Source organism: Budorcas taxicolor, chromosome 19 (genome assembly GCF_023091745.1).
Source record: "Budorcas taxicolor isolate Tak-1 chromosome 19, Takin1.1, whole genome shotgun sequence".
NCBI lineage: Eukaryota > Metazoa > Chordata > Mammalia > Artiodactyla > Bovidae > Budorcas > Budorcas taxicolor.
The window spans coordinates 61,074,403-61,091,232 of record NC_068928.1 but is presented as its reverse complement, the minus strand read 5'-3'; the positions used below and the strand labels follow the sequence as shown (position 1 = coordinate 61,091,232).

Here is a 16,830-nt window from a genome sequence, read left to right as displayed (position 1 = left end):
TCCGTCCCTGGGATTCTCCAGGCAAGAACCCTGGATTGGTTGCCATTTCCTTCTCCAATGCATGAAAGTGAGAAGTGAAAGGGAAGTCGCTCAGTCGTGTCTGACTCTTAGCGACCCCATGGACTGCAGCCCACCAGGCTCCTCCGCCCATGGGATTTTCCAGGCAAGAGTACTGGAGCGGGGTGCCATAATAATGGGTTGCTATTTTATTAACATTAATTATACCTGTTAGTGGCAAAAGGAGGAGAGGATGATAGAGGGTCAGATGGTTGGATGGCGTTGCCGCCTCATTGGACGTGAATTTGAGCAAACTCCGGGAGATGGGGAAGGACAGAGGAGCCTGGCGTGCTGGAGTCCATGAGGTCGCAAAAAGTTGGACACGACTCAGTGACGGAACACCGCCACCTGTTAGTCGCTGTCTGTCTCCCTTTGGCTTTGCTCCCTGCGTCAGGTGCCATTTGTGTGACCCGATTTTGTGCCCATCTGTCTGTGCGCTCGGTCGTGTTGGACTCTGTGACACTGTGGACTGTAGCCCGCCAGGCTCTGGCTGTTGGAGTGGTTTGCTGTGCCCTCCTCCAGGGAATCTTCCCGACCCCGGGATGGAACCAGAGTCTGTTGAGTCTCCTGCGCTGGCAATCCAGTACTTTACCACTAGTGCCCCTGGGAAGCCCATCACTAGCCTTCTACAGTTGGCACTTACGCCCACTTTACAGATGAGAAAGGTTGAGGCACAGAGCGCGAGAGGGATTCTGCCCAGGTGCAGATACGCCGGCTTCTTGCAACGAGAGCCCATCAGGTGTGACACTTGCCACCTGTGTGGACAGCAGCAGGGTGTCTGGGACCCCAGCTTCTGCCTGGTATTGCCAGCCGCAAACCTGTGACCTTTGCCCACCCTGGTTAGGGGCTGGTTTCAACTTGTTCCCTGGATCCTAGTGAGACCAAGGGTGGACACCCTGCTTTTTTTCCCTCTTCTCTAGGGAAAGCACTGCATTACCATGTGAATCAATTGCCCCACCAACTGCCCCCCAAACAAAACAAACTCTGTTTAGTTCTAAACCTGAACAAAAGGACCTTTGGAATCTGGAATACAGAACCAGAAAAATCAGGAAATTAAATTCCGAGTTCAGCGCCCCCTTCGCCCCTCCTGTTGTGTCTGTCGCAACCCAGAGGCAGCAGAGCCCCAGGCTTCACTTGCTGGAGCCAAGGCTATCGTGAGCCCCTTAGGCGGTCCCGAGGCACCTTTGGAAGCACGCTGGCTCCAGAGAGAGGTCCGCAGGGCTCTTTTCTACCCTCTGGCTTTGGCTCATTTGCATGAGAACAGATTCCTTTGTGCGCACTTGGCCTGCCTGGTCCCAGCCAAAGGCCGAGTCCTTCTAGTCTTCACGTTGGGTTGCTAGGCAGATATGACCCTGGCTTGCAAATAAGCTCTCTGCATTTACCAGCCCGTGAGAACCTCAACTTGGGGTAAGTAGCCTGAAAGGAATCTTGTCTGGAGCTCAGGGAGGCGCAGGCCTGCTTTAAGGGCTGGGTCTTCAGAGCAGCCAGTGAAGAGCAGAACCTGGAGGGGCTTGTGGGGAGACCCTGGTGACCGGCCTGCCCCCCGTCTCCCCCTTTCCTGTGTCTGCCTCTGGCGCCCATGATCCAACCATGTGTGTTCCATGGACCCAATTTTTTTTTTTGATTTTTAAAATTTTACTTTAAAAGCATTTACTCCTTACTTATTTTGGGTGTGTTGGGTCTAGTTACAGTGCCTGGGTTTCTCTTTGGTTGTGGCCTGTGGGCTTAGCTGCCCGACTGCACGTGGGATCTCAGCTCCTCAGCCAGGGGTTGAACCCACGTCCCTTGTGTTGCAAGGCAGGTTCTTAACCACTGGACTACCTGGGAAATCCCTTGATGGACACAAATTCTTCCTTTAAAACTTTTAGTGTCTGCTTCTGCAGGCAGTTGGACTGTGAAGAAGACTGAGCACCGAAGAATTAATGCTTTTGAACTGTGGTGTTGGAGAAGACTCTTGAGAGTCCCTTGGATTGCCAGGAGATCCAACCAGTCCATTCTGAAGGAGATCAGCCCTGGGTGTTCTTTGGAAGGAATGATGCTAAAGCTGAAGCTCCAGTACTTTGGCCACCTCATGCGAAAAGTTGACTCATTGGAAAAGACTCTGATGCTGGGAGGGATTGAGGGCAGGAGGAGAAGGGGGACGACAGAGGATGAGATGGCTGGATGGCATCACTGACTGGATGGACATGAGTCTGAGTGAACTCCGGGAGGTGGTGACGGACAAGGAGGCCTGGCGTGCTGCGATTCATGGGGTTGCAAAGAGTCGGACATGACTGAGTGACTGAACTGAACTTTGCAGGCAGCAGAGAATGTTACTGATTTTAACCTCTAGAAATCTTAATTTTTCAGGTGGAGGTACTGAGTTTTTCTTGACCTTTATAGGAGTCCCCCAACCCAGACCCATCTGATGGTTTGAAGGAAGGCAGCGACCTTCAAGTGACCAACCTAGATAGCATATTAAAAAGCAGAGACATTACTTTGTCGACAAAGGTCCATATAGTCAAAGCTATGGTCTTTCCAGTAGTCATATATGGATGTGAGAGTTGAAAGATATGCTGGAGAAGACTCGAGAGTCCCTTGGACTGCAAGGAGATCCAACCAGTCCATCCTAAAGGAGATCAGTCCTGAATATTCATTGGAAGGACTGATGCTGAAGCAGAAGCTCCAATACTGTGGCCGCCTGATGCGAAGAACTGACTCACTCGAGGGAAAGACTGAGGGCAGCAGGAGAAGAGGACAACAGAGGATGAGATGGTTGGGTGGCATCACCGACTGAGACATGAGTTTGAATAAGCTTCGGGAGTTGGTGATGGACAGGGAAACCTGGCGTGCTGCCATCCATGGGGTCGAAAAGAGTTGGACACGACTGCACAACCGAACTGAGTGACCTTCAAACAGAAATGCGTGTTTTGTGAAAACTCTGGAGATTCGCCAAGGGGAAAATTTGTTCCTAGGTGCAGAGGTGGGGGGATCGCTTTTCCGAACATCAGCTCTTTTCTCAGCTGGTTTGTGTGAGAGTCCACCGCAGTGCAGGGCGGTGTTTCTTTATCCCTGCGCAGTGGGCCTTCTCTCACTCAACCAGAGCCAAGGTCTCACCAGGGTGCGCTGCCCCAGCTGTAAACACCTCTTGGGGGAAGATCAAAATGTTCTGTCAGGGAAGACTCCGCTCTGCAAGTCAGTGTGGCCCACCCCCCGAGTGCCTCTCCTTAAAGATGTATTTCCAAGAACGTTATCTTGTGCTTAATGATAACCTGTCAAAGTTTATAATATATGTGGCTTGATTACAAATGACTTACAGTAATAATGACAGTGGCTTAATCTAGAAGGGATTTTTTTTTTTTTTTACACTTGGAGCAAAGCATTAAACAAATTTCAATTTATATACAAAGTCTGGCTTCCCAGATGGAGCTCGTGGTGAAGAACTCGCCTGTCAATGCAGGAGACGTAAGAGATGAGGGTTCAAGCCCTGGGTCAGGAAGAGTCCCTGGAGAAAGGCATGGCAACCCACGCCAGTATTCTTGCCTGAAGAGTCCTGTGGACAGAGGAGCCTGGGAGGCTGCAGTCCCTGGGGTCGCCAAGAGCTGGACTCGGCTGAAGGGGACTTAGAACAAACAGCACAAAACAGGATAAGGTAATTAACTACTTTTGGACATAAAGGTCAAGTATTTTGCGATAAAATGGAAATGCAGTTTTGAAAAAAAAAACGAGAGTGAAATGAGAGAAAATTTCTAACCTAATGAGAACCAAGTGATTTTTAAGTGAATAATGGTGGGAATTCCCTGGCGGTCCAGTGGTTAGGACTGGGCACTTTCACTGCTGGGCCCGGGTTCAACCCCTGGTCAGGGAAATAAGATCCCACAAGCCACGTGGTATGGCCATAAATAAATAGATAAAAATGAATTACGGAGGTTTTGCTCTGGTGTTCCTGTGACACATTGCTCTGGTGATACATGAGGAGAGTGGTTTAATAGTTTAGCTAACACTATTATATACAGTTGAAATCTTCTGTGCTTATTTTGAGCTGTGATGAAGCATTGAAGGTACCTTGAAACCATGAGGGTTTTAGGGGCCAAATGTCTGTGCTCCCCCCCTTTCAGCCCCACTCTCTGGTCCCCACCCCAGGCGATAGTGTCTGGAAATGGAGCCTTGGAGAGGATTTAGCATTAGATTAGATCATAGGGTGGGGCCCCTATGATGGGATTAGTGGCTTTATAGGAAGAGAGAGGGACTTCCCTGGTGGTCCAGAGGTTAAAACTCCACGCTTCCAATGCAGGAGATATGGGTTCAATCCGTGGTCTGAGAACTAAGATCCCACATGCCCAGGTGAATGGCCAAAAAAAGAAAGGAGAGGGTTAGAGAAGTCAGAGCGTACACCGAGAAAAGGCCGCGGGGAGCTGCGGCGAGGAGACGAGCCAGGGGGACGGCCCTCCCGGCCTCTGAGCACCCTGACCGCAGCCCTCCCGTCCCCAGGCTGGGAGCACCCTGACCGCAGGCCTCCGCCCCCAGGGCCGGGAGGAGACTAGTGTACACCACCTGGCTTCCCAGGTGGCTCAGGGGTAAGGAACCCGCCTGCCAGTGCAGGAGACACACATCCAGTCGGGAAGATCCCCTGGAGGAGGAACAGCAAGCCACTCCAGTATTCCTGCCTGGAGAATGCCATGGGCCCAGGAAGCTCATGGGCTACAGTGCACAGGGTCACAAGGAGTTGGACGCGACAGCTTGGACGCGCGCACGCAGTCTGTGCTATTTTGCTAGGGCAGCTTGAGTTAATGCAGAAGGGGTTTATTGTCCCCACCAACCCCGCCAACATTTTTTGAATTTATTTTGTGTTTTTTGGCAATGCCACACCCTTTGTGGGATCTTAGTTTCCCGACCAACATGGAACCCAGGCCCCCAGCAGTGAAAGCGTTGAGTCCTCACCACTGGACTGCCGGGGAAATCCCCTTCCATATTCTTTCAGAGGATACTCCATCAGAAACATCTTCAGGCCAATGAATAAGAAGCACATTACTACGAGGACAAGAAAGATGGGATTTCCTGCCCTCAGGGATGAGTGCCCCCCCCCCCCCCAGAAGACAAAGCCGAGTCCCTGTGGTGGACTGTGAGAAGCACGGCAGGGGGCTGTGTACCTGGGGGGTTTGCCCCAGGGGTCTCCAGCTCTCTGGCACCTGGGCCCAGTTTCATGGGAGACGGTTTTTCCACGGACCCGGGGAGGAGGGATGGTTTAGGGATGATCCAAGCGTGTCACCTTTATTGTGTACTTTATTTCTGTCATTATTACGGCGGCTGAATCTCAGGTCATCAGGCACCAGATCGCAGAGGTGGGGACCCCCGCTATAACTGTTCTGATGCGTGTGGACGCGGACTCCAGGGCCTGGCTTGGAATCCTGGGTCTGCCCCCCAGCGGTGTCCCCTCGGGTGGAAGCCCTGACCTCTCTGCACCTCACCCTGCCTGCCCATGGACAGGGAATAATGTGGGCAGGCTCCTCAGCTGCTCCAGTCGTGTCTGACTCTGTGACCCCCTGGATTGTAGCCCGCCAGGCTCCTCTGTCCATGGGATTTCCCCGGCAAGAAGACTGGAGTGGGTTGCCATTTCTTTCTCCAGGGGATCTTCCTGACCCAGGGGTTGAACCTGGGTCTCTTGCATTGCAGGCAGATTCTTTACCGTCTGAGCCACCAGGGAAGCTTGGGGAGTAGTAATACGAATAGTACTGATAACGATGGTGCCTCCCGCAGCGAGTAGCTGTGTGAGGAGCTCGGTGCTGCGTTGCCAGGGTAACTGACTCGGCGTGTGACGGCCCGTGGTCCAGCACTGTGCTTGAGAGGCTTTCCTGGCTGAGGGCTGAGGAGGCTGGAGCTTGGGGAGCCTGGAACAGGTGGCAGAGGCCCTGCAAGGACTTCAGGGCAGAGTAGGGGAGGGAGAGAGAAGAGGATGAGAGGCGGGTGCAGGCGGGACAGAGAGTGGACCGGTGGTCACCTTCCCGCCGGGCACCGGGGCCTCTGGGGTCTGAATCGTCTCAGGCTTGGCTGCCTCGCTGGGCAGTGTTGATGTATCACTGGGTGCACTGGGTCCATGCTGAGTTTTAACTTGGTTGTCAGCACTGATATTTGTTATTTTTCTGTCTCCATCCTTCTCTGGTCCTGTAGTTCCGGCCTCTTCTCACCGTTGAGAGAGAGAGAGGGAACCATGCTCTATGCGTGATCTCTAACCTGTTGCAAAAGTCCTAAAAACAGGACAGAACAAAAACCAAAATTCTCTGAACAAAGCGGTTTTAATCACATCACTTTCAGGATCAAAGGCTGGTCGTACTAGACTCAGTGACTCAGTGCCGAGTCACGCGATCCCCCTGGGATTGTTGGAAGGCGCTGGGTGCGGGACCACTCCATCAGCTCAGGCTGCCTTCGGATAACCGTTGAAGTTCTCAAGTCCAGGGAATGAAACCTGCTCCTCTGCTCTGTTCTTGCTTAAAGGGAGATGCTGGCTTTCCCCACCTCGTCTAAACACGCACAGTCCGTCCTGCTCCCAGGAGCAATGCAGTGTTAAGCTGCTGTTTTAACCCTGTCGGAGCAGCGCATCCACGCATTTCCAGATGACTGGCACGCGTGCCTGCCCAGTCACTTCTGTATGTCTGACTCTTTGCCACCCCATGGACTGTAGCCCACCAGGCTCCTCTGTCCCTGGGACTCTCCAGGCAAGAACACTGGAGTGGGTCTCCATTTCCTTCTCCAGGGGATCGTCCCGACCCAGGGATCGAACCTGCATCTCCTGCATTGGCAGGGGGACTCTGGGCAGTGAGCCAGCAGGGATGCCGTCCGCAGTTCAGTTCGATGCTGGGTCGGGGTCCGGGGCGGGGCAGGAGCGGGGAACCCACCGGTCCTCCGGCCACACCCACTGCTCCTCCGTCCAAACAGCCTCTGCCCATCACCCACGCGCACTGGCAAGTGCAATAGTTTCCCAGGCTGCAAAACCACACCTCAGAGGATGTGGTCCGCCCTCTCAAAGTGTTTACTCGTTAGATCAGGAGGGAGGACACATGTGGTCGTCACCTTAAGCGGCGCTGCAGCAAGGGTGCTTATGAAAGTGCGAGTCCGCAGGCTGGGGAAGGTCGTCTGGGTTTAGGGAAGTGTTGAGGTGGAGCTGAGCTTTCATGGTGGGAGGGGGCCTTGGTTGTAGCTCGGTTTAGACAGAGGCACTCTGTCTGGCAAACACGGATTGAACCCACGCTGGGCTGGGGGACCAGCCTGGGGAGTGCCCTCGTGCGGTTCACATCTTACAGCCAGGCCCTCCTTCGGGAGCGCCTGGCTCTGCGTCGGTGACAGCTAGTCCTTCTGGATGTTTCTGATATTAAAATGTTCAGTTCAGTCGCTCATTCATGTCCAACTCTTTGTGACCCCATGAATATCCCCGTGAGGGACAGGGAGGCCTTGTAGCACACCAGGCCTCCCTGTCCATCACCAACTCTCAGAGTCTACCTAAACCCATGTCCATCGAGTCAGTGGTGCCATCCAACCATCTCATCCTCTCTCGTCCCCTTCTCCTCTGCCCTCTATCTTTCCCAGCATCTGGGTCTTTTCCAATGAGTCAGCTCTTCGCATCAGGTGGCCAAAGTACTGGAGTTTCAGCTTCAGCATCAGTCCTTCCAATGAACAGTCAGGACTGATCTCCTTTAGGGTGGACTGGTTGGATCTTCTTGCAGTCCAAGGGACTCTCAAGAGTCTTCTCCAACACCACAGTTCAAAAGCATCAATTCTTCAGCGCTCACATCCATACATGACCATTGGAAAAACCACAGCCTTGACTAAACGGACCTTTGTAGGCAAAGTAATGTCTCTGCTTTTTAATATGCTGTCTAGGTTGGTTATAACTTTCCTTCCTAAGGAGTAAGCGTCTTTTAATTTCATGGCTGCAGTCCCTATCTGCAGAGATTTTGGAGCCCAGAAAAATAAAGTCAGCCACTGTTCCCCCATCTATTTGCCATGCAGTGATGGGACCAGATGTTGTGATCTTAGTTTTCTGAATGTTGAGCTTTAAGTTAACTTTTTCACTCTCCACTTTCATCAAGAGGCTCTTTAGTTCCTCTTCACTTTCTGCCATAAGGATGGTGTCATCTGCATATCTGAGGTTATTGATATTTCTCCCGGCGATCTTGATTCCAGCTTGTGCTTCCTCCAGCCCACTGTTTCTCATGATGTACTCTGCATATAAGTTAAATAAGCAGGGTGACAATATACAGCCTTGACGTACTCCTTTTCCTACTTAAAAAAAAATTTTTTTTTCAGAGTAGAGTTGATTCACAGTGTTGTGTTAGTTTCAGGCATGCAGCACAGGGAACCGGGCCGCTATACGTGGCCACGTATCCACTCTCTTTCAGATGCTGTCCCCACATAGGCTGTCACAGAGCACTGAGTCTCCTGGGCTCTGCAGTAGGTCCTTGTAGATGATCGGTTTTATACGTGAAAGTGAAAGTCCCTCAGTCGTGTCCGACTCTCTGCCACCCCCTGGACTACACAGTGCTTGGAATTCTCCAGGCCAGAATACTGGAGCAGGTGGCCTATCCCTTCTCCAGCAGATCTTCCCGGCCCAGGGACTGAACCGGAGCCTCCTGCATTGCAGGTGGATTCTTGACCAGCTGAGCCACCAGGCTTGTGTGCAGCCGTGCGTGTCAGTCCCGTCTCCTCACCCCGGTCACCGTGGGCTGGTGTTCTCAGGAGTTCTGCTTCTGTTCCACAGTCGAGTTCATTTTTCCCCTGATGAAGTTCACTCGGTTTGGCCGTGCTGGGGCCTCACTGCTGCGCCGGTTTCTCTCTGTCGCAGCGAGCGGGAGTGTCTCAGCGCAGAGCTCAGGCGCTGGGGCGAGGGGGTTTGGGTCGTCCTGGCTCCCAGGCTCAGCTCCTCCACGGCACGGGGGATCTTCCTGGACCGGGGATCAAACCCGTGTCCCCTGCACTGGCAGGCAGATTCCTGACTCCTGAACAGCCCGGGAAGCCCCACATGTGTCTTTTATTATCCCATATATAAATGATACCATGTGACATCTGTCCTTCCCTGTCTGACCGACTCCCTCACTGTGACACTCTCTAGACGCATCCGTGTTGCTGCAAATGGCCTTATGTAATTCCCACTTTCCGTTGGCATCAGCAGAGAGTCAGTTCCCCTCACATGCCCTCTGCGTCTTGACTTCACCTCGCACTGCTCTGCTGTCCAGAGCCGGATGCGTTGGTAGGCCACCTGCTCCCGATACCAGGCTGGCTGTCGCCAGAGGCTGCTGGGGGCAGAGGGACCCTCTAGGGTTTCCCAGAATGGCCCTGACAGCCGTGGGACGGTGTGACCAGCTCTGTGGATCAGAGCATTGAAAATGCCAGTCAGCGCGCCTGCTTGCCCTGTGTCCCGGTGGCAACCACAGTGTTTGTAAGCTTCACCTTTTCTGGGTTCAGAATCCAGCGGCGCAGAGTCAGGACAAGGACTCGGCCGGCAGCTGCAGGCATTCTGGATTTCACCATCTGTACTCGCAATCGTTTTGCTTAACAGTCACTGAGGTAACGCCTTGGCTTTGCACAGAGTGTTCTCACGTCTGTTATCTCTTTATCTTCGAGACAGTTGGCGGAGGGAAGGACGGCCCCCATCTCGGAGCACGTCGGGGAGCCAGCCCTTGTACTGGGTTGCTTCATGCTCACCGTTGGGTTTGGGCTGCACGGTCTTTTCTGTGGTCCTGCTTTTCCGGCAAGTGGGGAAACTGAGGTCCAGAGAGATTCAGCAACTTATCCAAAGTCACACGGCAAAGGAATGACTCTTCTGGAGCCTGGACACATGTTCTGCAAAGTCAGTCAATGTCAACACATCCCCAAAGTCAGTTCTACAAAAGGCAGATTTGCCGAGTAACTACTTCACTGAAATGAACTTTTTTTTTTTTGCAGGGGGTGGGACGAGGATGAGGGGCAGGACCACACAGTTTGCAGGATCTCAGTTGCCCAACCAGGGATGAAACCCCGGCCCGTGGCGGTGAGCTCCGGGAGATGGTGAAGGGCAGAGGAGCCTGGCCTGCTGCAGTCCATGGGGTCGCAGAGAGTCAGACAGGAATGGGGGACTGAACGACAGCAAATGGCAATGGCGGTGGAGTCCTCACCCCGGGACCGCCAGGGAAGTCCCTGATCTGAGCATTCATTTCTTCCCCTAAGTTTTGGGCTGACCCTTACTTCCGCCCTGGCTTCAGCCTCAGAGCTTCTCAGATGAAACAGCTCAAGTCTCTGGGTGGGCGCAGGGCCTGCCACAGTGAACCCCGTGGAAGGGGCGACTGAGAAAGCGGAGCCTGTCTCCCACTTCCGGAGGCTGGAGGCTGAGAGCGAGGTGCCGGCCGACTTGGCTCTCGCGGAGGGTTCTGGCCGCCACACCTTCTTTCTGTGTCTCCATCTGTGAGAGCCAGAGCAAGTGCTCTCCTGACTCTTCTTGCAGAGGCATGAGTCCCATCAGGGGGGCTGTGCCCTGTGTCCTCATCTAACCTGCAACGTCTCCCAAAGGCGGCTCTGCGAGTTAATCCTAATGAGGGGAAAGGCACCGACACGTGAATTCATCTATCTGACTGCATGAGGTCTTAGTTGCGAAACATGGGATCTTTTTTCAAAAATTTTATTGGCAGCAGGTGAGATCTAGTTCCCCGACCAGGGATTGAACCCAGGCCTCCTGCATGGTGCGCTCAGAACCTTAGCCCTCGGACTCCCAGGGAAGTCCCACCAGTAGAACTCTGAAAGGACACAAACATTCAGTGCATAACGAAATCGCACAGGTTTCATGCAGAGGTGCAGCAGATATGGGGAGAAAATAAATCTACACAAATAGAAAAGACAGTTGTGGTGGTGGTTGTTCAGTCGTTCAGTCATGTCCGACTCTTTGCGACCCCATGGACCGCAGCACAGCAGTCTTCCCTGTCCATCACCAACTCCCGGAGCTTGCCCAAACCCATGTCCATTGAGTCGGTGATGCCATCCAACCATCTCATCCTCTGTCGTCCCCTTCTCCTCCTGACTTCAGTCTTTCCCAGCACCAGGGTCTTTTCCAGTAGCATTTAAGAGAAAGTTTCCCTCTCCTCATGCAGAAATGACATGGGGAAAAATGAAACTCTGACACACACTCCCTTGATCAGTCTTACCAGGGGGAACAGAAGTATAAGGTCGGCCTGTCCCTCCCTCCTGCCAACAAACAAACCTCACCTGAGGGAGTCCCTGGTGGTCCCTTGGTTGAGACTCCGCACTTCCAAACTAGGGGATTCAGGTTCTAACCCTGGTCAGGGAACTAAGATCCCACAGGGCCCACGGTGCAGCCGATAAATTAATAACATATTAATAAGTAGAATAAGAAAATAAGTTGAAAACTCACCTGAATCTAGTCTCACTTCTAAATCGACAGATTAACAGAACAGAGTTCCAGGAAACATTTTAAGGGACACCATGGAGGTGAAATCAGCCAGATCCAAAAGTTCAGAAATTTTACAGGACAAACAACCAAATTTTTTTACAACTATGTTGTAGGGAAGAGAGAGGAGAAACATATAAATGAGAAGGGACACTTGAGTCCAGTGCAATGCAGAACGGACTCTGTTTGGATCACGATTAGAACAAACTGTTCATGCTAAGTCACTTTAGTGTTGACTCTTTGTGACCCCGTGGACTGCAGCCCATCAGGCTCCTCTGTCCATGGAATTCCCCAGGCAAGAACACTGGAGTGGGTTGCTATTTACTTCCCCAGATCTTCCCGACCCAGGGCTCGATCCAAAGGGTCCTGTGGCTCCTACACTGCAGGCAGGTTCTTTACCACTGAGCCACCAGGGGAGTCCAGAACAAACTAGGAAAACCCAGGACCAATGGTGAGACTGAGGACATTGCAACGTTCACTGGGTTTTCAATAGTGAACACAAATTACTGTATTATGTTTTGAAGGGGGTCTTTACTGAGAATTGTAAGTATATGTAGAAACAGTTCTTATAACTTAGAGAAGCATATAGGAATGATTATCGATGAGATTTCATGATATCTGAGATTCGTTTGCGAATACCGCAGTGTAAGTGGAGAACAAGGGAGGGGGCCTGGGAGAGGAGACGGATGAAGTGGGGCACCCTTGTGCTGATGGCTGTTGAGTTTAGATGTTGGGCGGGTACGTGTGAGTTTCTCAACTTCTGTGTGTTTGACAAGTTCCATTACGAAAAGTTTGATAAGTAATAGATAAACACTGCTTTGTAAAAAGTCCTTAAACATTTGGCAAAGAGGCCTTAAGGGAGTGGATTTCAGGTAATTGACTGTAAGCCCTTTGCTTCTCTTTTTTTAAAGGTTATTTTTAATCAGGGGCTGTTGCTTTGCAGCATTTTGCTGGTCTCTGCCATGCATCAGCGTGAATCCACCCTCCGTATACTTAAGTCCCCTCCCTCCTGACGAAAGTCCTTTTCATCGGATCCCACCCCTCATGGGTTTTCTTCCCAGTGGAGGACGGAGTTTTAGAGAAAGGCTGTTGTTCAGAGGCCTATCTACCCTGTTTTTCTGACCTGTGTTCAAGGACCCAGATATAACTCCTGCGGCCCGCCGAGTGTTCAGAGCTGTGACCTCAGGTCACCTCTGCTCTCCCAGACTGGCTCCTGCCACGCTGGGCTGATCCCAGCAGGTGGTTCCAGCCCAACGCCAGGCAGGGTGTCATCTGCCCCCTGGCATTGCTGGGGCCACGGAAGCTGATGTTCCCAGCCACAGGGCCTGGCTGGACCGTCTTCAAGCTTAAATTAAAAAAAAATACTTTCACTTGTTTATTTGGCTGCACTGGGACTGGGGATCTTCAATCTTAGCTGTGGCATTTGAGATCTTAGTTCCTCAACTAGGGATTGAACCTGTGCCCTGGGCATTGGGAGCGTGGAATCTTACCACTGGACCACAGGGGAAGTCCCTTGAAATTTTTTTTTTGATCTTCTAAGTGGAATTGCTCTCCCAATTTGGACAGAGGTATTCAAAGATTTCCTTGGTTCTGGTTAGATGACTGAGTTGTGGGGATGAGACGTATGACACGTGACTGTAGGGAGCCCTGCCCTGTGGAATTTGCAAGTTGTTAGGAGAGAAGATTCTCAAAGTTCTCATTACGAGGGAAAACCCATTTGCTTTTCTTCTCTCTTTTCTTACTTGTATCTACAGGAGATGATGGATGCTAACTGGATTTATTGTGGTCATCATTTCACAGTACACGTTTGTCCAGTCCTTAGGCTGCCCGCCTTAGACTTCCACAAGAGTGCGTGTCAGTGATATCTCAGTAACACAAAAAGAAAAATACAGAACAGAAAACGAAGCTTTTCTTTTGCATCCCCTTTTGAACTGAGACCGCAGCACCCCAACCCCAACACTCCTTTTTTTTTTCCTCTTAATTTTGGCTGCACTGGGTCTCTACTTGCAGCGCGCAGGCTTAGTTGCCCCGAGGGAGGTGGTTCCTTGGTTCCCCATAAGGGATCGACCCGAGTCCCACCAGGGAAGTCCCCCCGCCCCCGCCCACCGCAGACACTCCTAGGGGATCTTTCGAGTTGGGCTGGCCCCAGAGTGACATGTTGGGGTCTCAGGATCAAGGAGGAGCCCCGAGGAGGTTCATCGCGCTCAGCGGCGAGGAACCATCTGACGCCGGGCGCCGAGTCAGCCACATCTTCCCGGCTCTGGGCTTGGCGGAGGGCGAGGCGAGACTGAAGGCGGTGCTCTTGCCAGAGCTTGCGGGCGGGCACGCCTCCGCCTTCAGGGCTGCGCCCTGGGCCCCTGGCAGCCTCACCTGGCGGCCGGTCCCACCTGGACTCGCGCGGGCTGGCACACGGCTCCTCACCCCGTCGTCTCCCCGCCGCGCCGCGTCCCCAGCCCGGCAGCCGGGGGCCCTGTTCCGATGCCACGCTGGCGCGGGAGAGGCCGTCTCACCCTCGCCCTTCTCCGCCCTGCTGTTGCCGCGGGGCTCGCCCGCCCCCGCGCTGTGCTCTCCGTAGGGTGTGCGTTCCTGCAGAACCTTCCAGAACTGCGAGTCTTGCTCGCTTCTCCCCCGGGGCCGCTGGAAAGGTCCGCTCCTCAGTGGGGCCGCCCCTGACCTTCCGTAACCCACAGCCCCTCGCCTGCCCACTCCTGGTCCCCTCCGGGTTCGTCCTCTCCCTGACTCGCCCCCTGGGATCTTCCCACCCTCTCGCCCGCCCACAGCAGGGGGTGCCAGGCGGGCAGTGGGTTCCATGTTTCATTCACTGCTGAAGCACAGCGGCCGGATCGAGACTGCCCCTCGGTCCACCTCGCCCGATGGGTGATGTCGGATCATTTTGGACGCGTGGGCAGCGGGTGCCCCGGGGCCTCCCGCGTGACTCGCAGCCGTGGCAGCGCCTCCGCCCGCGCTCCGACTTGCCGGGCGAAACCACAGAGCTCTGCCCAGAGATCACACCCCCCTGGGCCTTTGTCTTTCTTGGCCTCAACTCATCCGAAGCTTTGTCTTTGGAAAACCAACAGAGCGCTCTGCCAGAGAGGGCCGCCGGCTGTCTTGTTGTCTCAGCTGTTTGGAGGCCCTCTCGTGGGCCGCTCGGCCGGGGGCCCCTCGGGCAGCCAGGGTCAGGTGACCGGCCTCCCGCCGGCGTGCGGACTGCGAGCGCGTCTCCAGGTGGCCTCCTCCGCGGGTTCTCGGCGCTCCTGGCCACAGACTGCATCGTTCCCTCGTCATGAGCCCCTTTCCCCATCAGCCCGCCCGGAACCGAAGAGAACCAGGCATTAGCAGGCCCAGCGCCTTGCTTGCTTTCCCCCGAGGCTCCCGGAGAAGAGCACAGGCCCGCGCAAAACTGATCAGCAGCTAGAGTTCCCTCTCCTGCAGCCTGAGGACACAGGCCGGGCTCCTGCTCCCGCAGCAAGATCTGTCCCAGACAGCCTTTTGTCTTGGCCCTGCACTGAGGCTTTCGGGATCTTGGTTCCCTGACCTGTACCTCTGCGTTGGGAGGGCAGACTCTAAACCACTGGACCACCAGGGAGTTCTGCTTGGATGGCACACATGGGCCTTCCTTGGAGGGGTTTGTTGAGTAGGGTGGTCAGGTAACTTCCAACCCAGTGGACGGAGGGGGTGAAGGCTTTATTTGCCTTTTTTTTTTTGGCCCCACTGAGGAGCACGTGGGATCTTCCTTCTCTGACCAGGGACTGAACTCTGGGATCTTCGCTGTCTGACCAGGGACTGAACTCAGGCCCCCTGCATTGAAAGCGCCAAGTCTTAACCGCTGGGCCACCAGGGAAGTCCCGCCCCCTCTCTTCCTAAGCCCCCAGGAGATCTCCTTGCCTGTGACCACACCCCCTTCTGAGCTGGGAAGTGTGATGTATAAAGAAAATTGGGGAAAGTGACCTCAGATAAGACACTGAGCTCAAAGTCTCAGCCTGAATATTTATTTGTGAATTTTTATGTGTTGTTATTATCATCTGGCCTTGCCATGCGCACTGTGGGGCTTCCCTGGTGGCTCAGATGGTAAAGAATCCGATTGCCATGCAGGAGACCTGGGCTCCAACGCTGGGTCAGGAGAAGCGCACGGCAGCCCACTCCAGTGTCCTTTCCTGGAGAATCCCATGGACAGAGGAGCCTGCTGGGCTACAGTCCATGGGGTGGCCCAGAGTTGGACACGACTGAGCAACTAACACACAGGACCTTGTGGGATCTTTGTGCTCACCGACCAGGATGGAGCCCGTGCTCCCTGCATTGAAAGCACAGAGTCCCAACCCCTGGACCACCAGGGAAGTCCCTGAGCTTGGATATTTAAAAAAGCAATAACAGCCCAGCTTTACTGACATACAGCTGGCAAATGAAAACTGCATTGCTTGCCTGCCGTTCAGTCACCGAGTCGTGTCCGACGCTTTGCTACCCCATGGACCGCAACACGCCAGGCTTCGCTGTCCCTCACCGTCTCCTGGAGTTTGCCCAAGTTCATGTCCACTGTCATGAACAGTATTTGTTGTCTGAACAATGTATTGTTTTGATATATACATACATTATAAAATGACCGCAGTCAAGCTAATCAACACATCCGTCATCTCATATGGTCGCCTTTGCAATTGTTTTGGAGGTAGGAACACTGAAGGTCCTCTGTTGGTGAATCTGAAGCTGGCAGTGCCGTTTCGTGAGCTCTGCTCAGTGTGCTGTACCTTAGATGCCCAGAAGCAGTTGATTTCATAAAACTGAATGTTTGTGCTTTGACAAGCTCCCTTCCCCCACCCCCGGCCCCTGGCAGCCACCATCCCCTCTCTGCTTCTGTGTGTTCTGCTTTGTTAGATTCCACATATGTGAGAGCACTATGTGAGACCAGGAGAAATTTGTCTTTCTGTGCCTGGCTTATTTAATTTCACAGAACATCCTCCAGGTTCATCCAGGTTGCTATAAATGCAGAATTTCCTGCTTTTTTTAAGGTCCACTAATTCCATTGTGAGTGTGTAATATGGTGCATTTTCTCGACCTGTTCACCGTTACTGGATACTCGGGCTGCTGTGAGTAATGCTGCAGTAAAGGCGGGTATGCAGGTATTTCTTCAAGATCTTAGTCTCATCTCCTCTGGATATACCCTGAGAAGTGGGATTGTGGGATTCTCTGGTCATTCTATTTTAATGTTCTGAGGAACCTCCATACTGTTTTCCATAATGTCAGCCTGGATCTTAATCAAGGTTCGTGGCTTGGAGTCCTTTCTTTGAAGGTCTGACTTGCTTTTTCCCTTTAGTTAAAAACAATAAGTGGGGGAAAGTATTAAATGTCTCCCTGGAGGCGTGGGTGTGGAGGAG

General features: G+C 53.1%; 1 protein-coding gene across 2 annotated transcripts in view; it reads left to right on the top strand.

Moving 5' to 3' along the window:
- The first annotated feature begins 3,545 nt into the window (after positions 1-3,545).
- ARSG (arylsulfatase G) overlaps positions 3,546-16,830 on the top strand; it is a 69,742-nt gene continuing 56,457 nt past the window's right edge. For both annotated transcript variants that reach the window (XM_052657093.1, XM_052657094.1), the window contains exon 1: positions 3,546-3,688. The gene's annotated coding sequence lies outside the window, so the exon portion shown is untranslated. The remainder of the gene's footprint in view (positions 3,689-16,830) is intronic.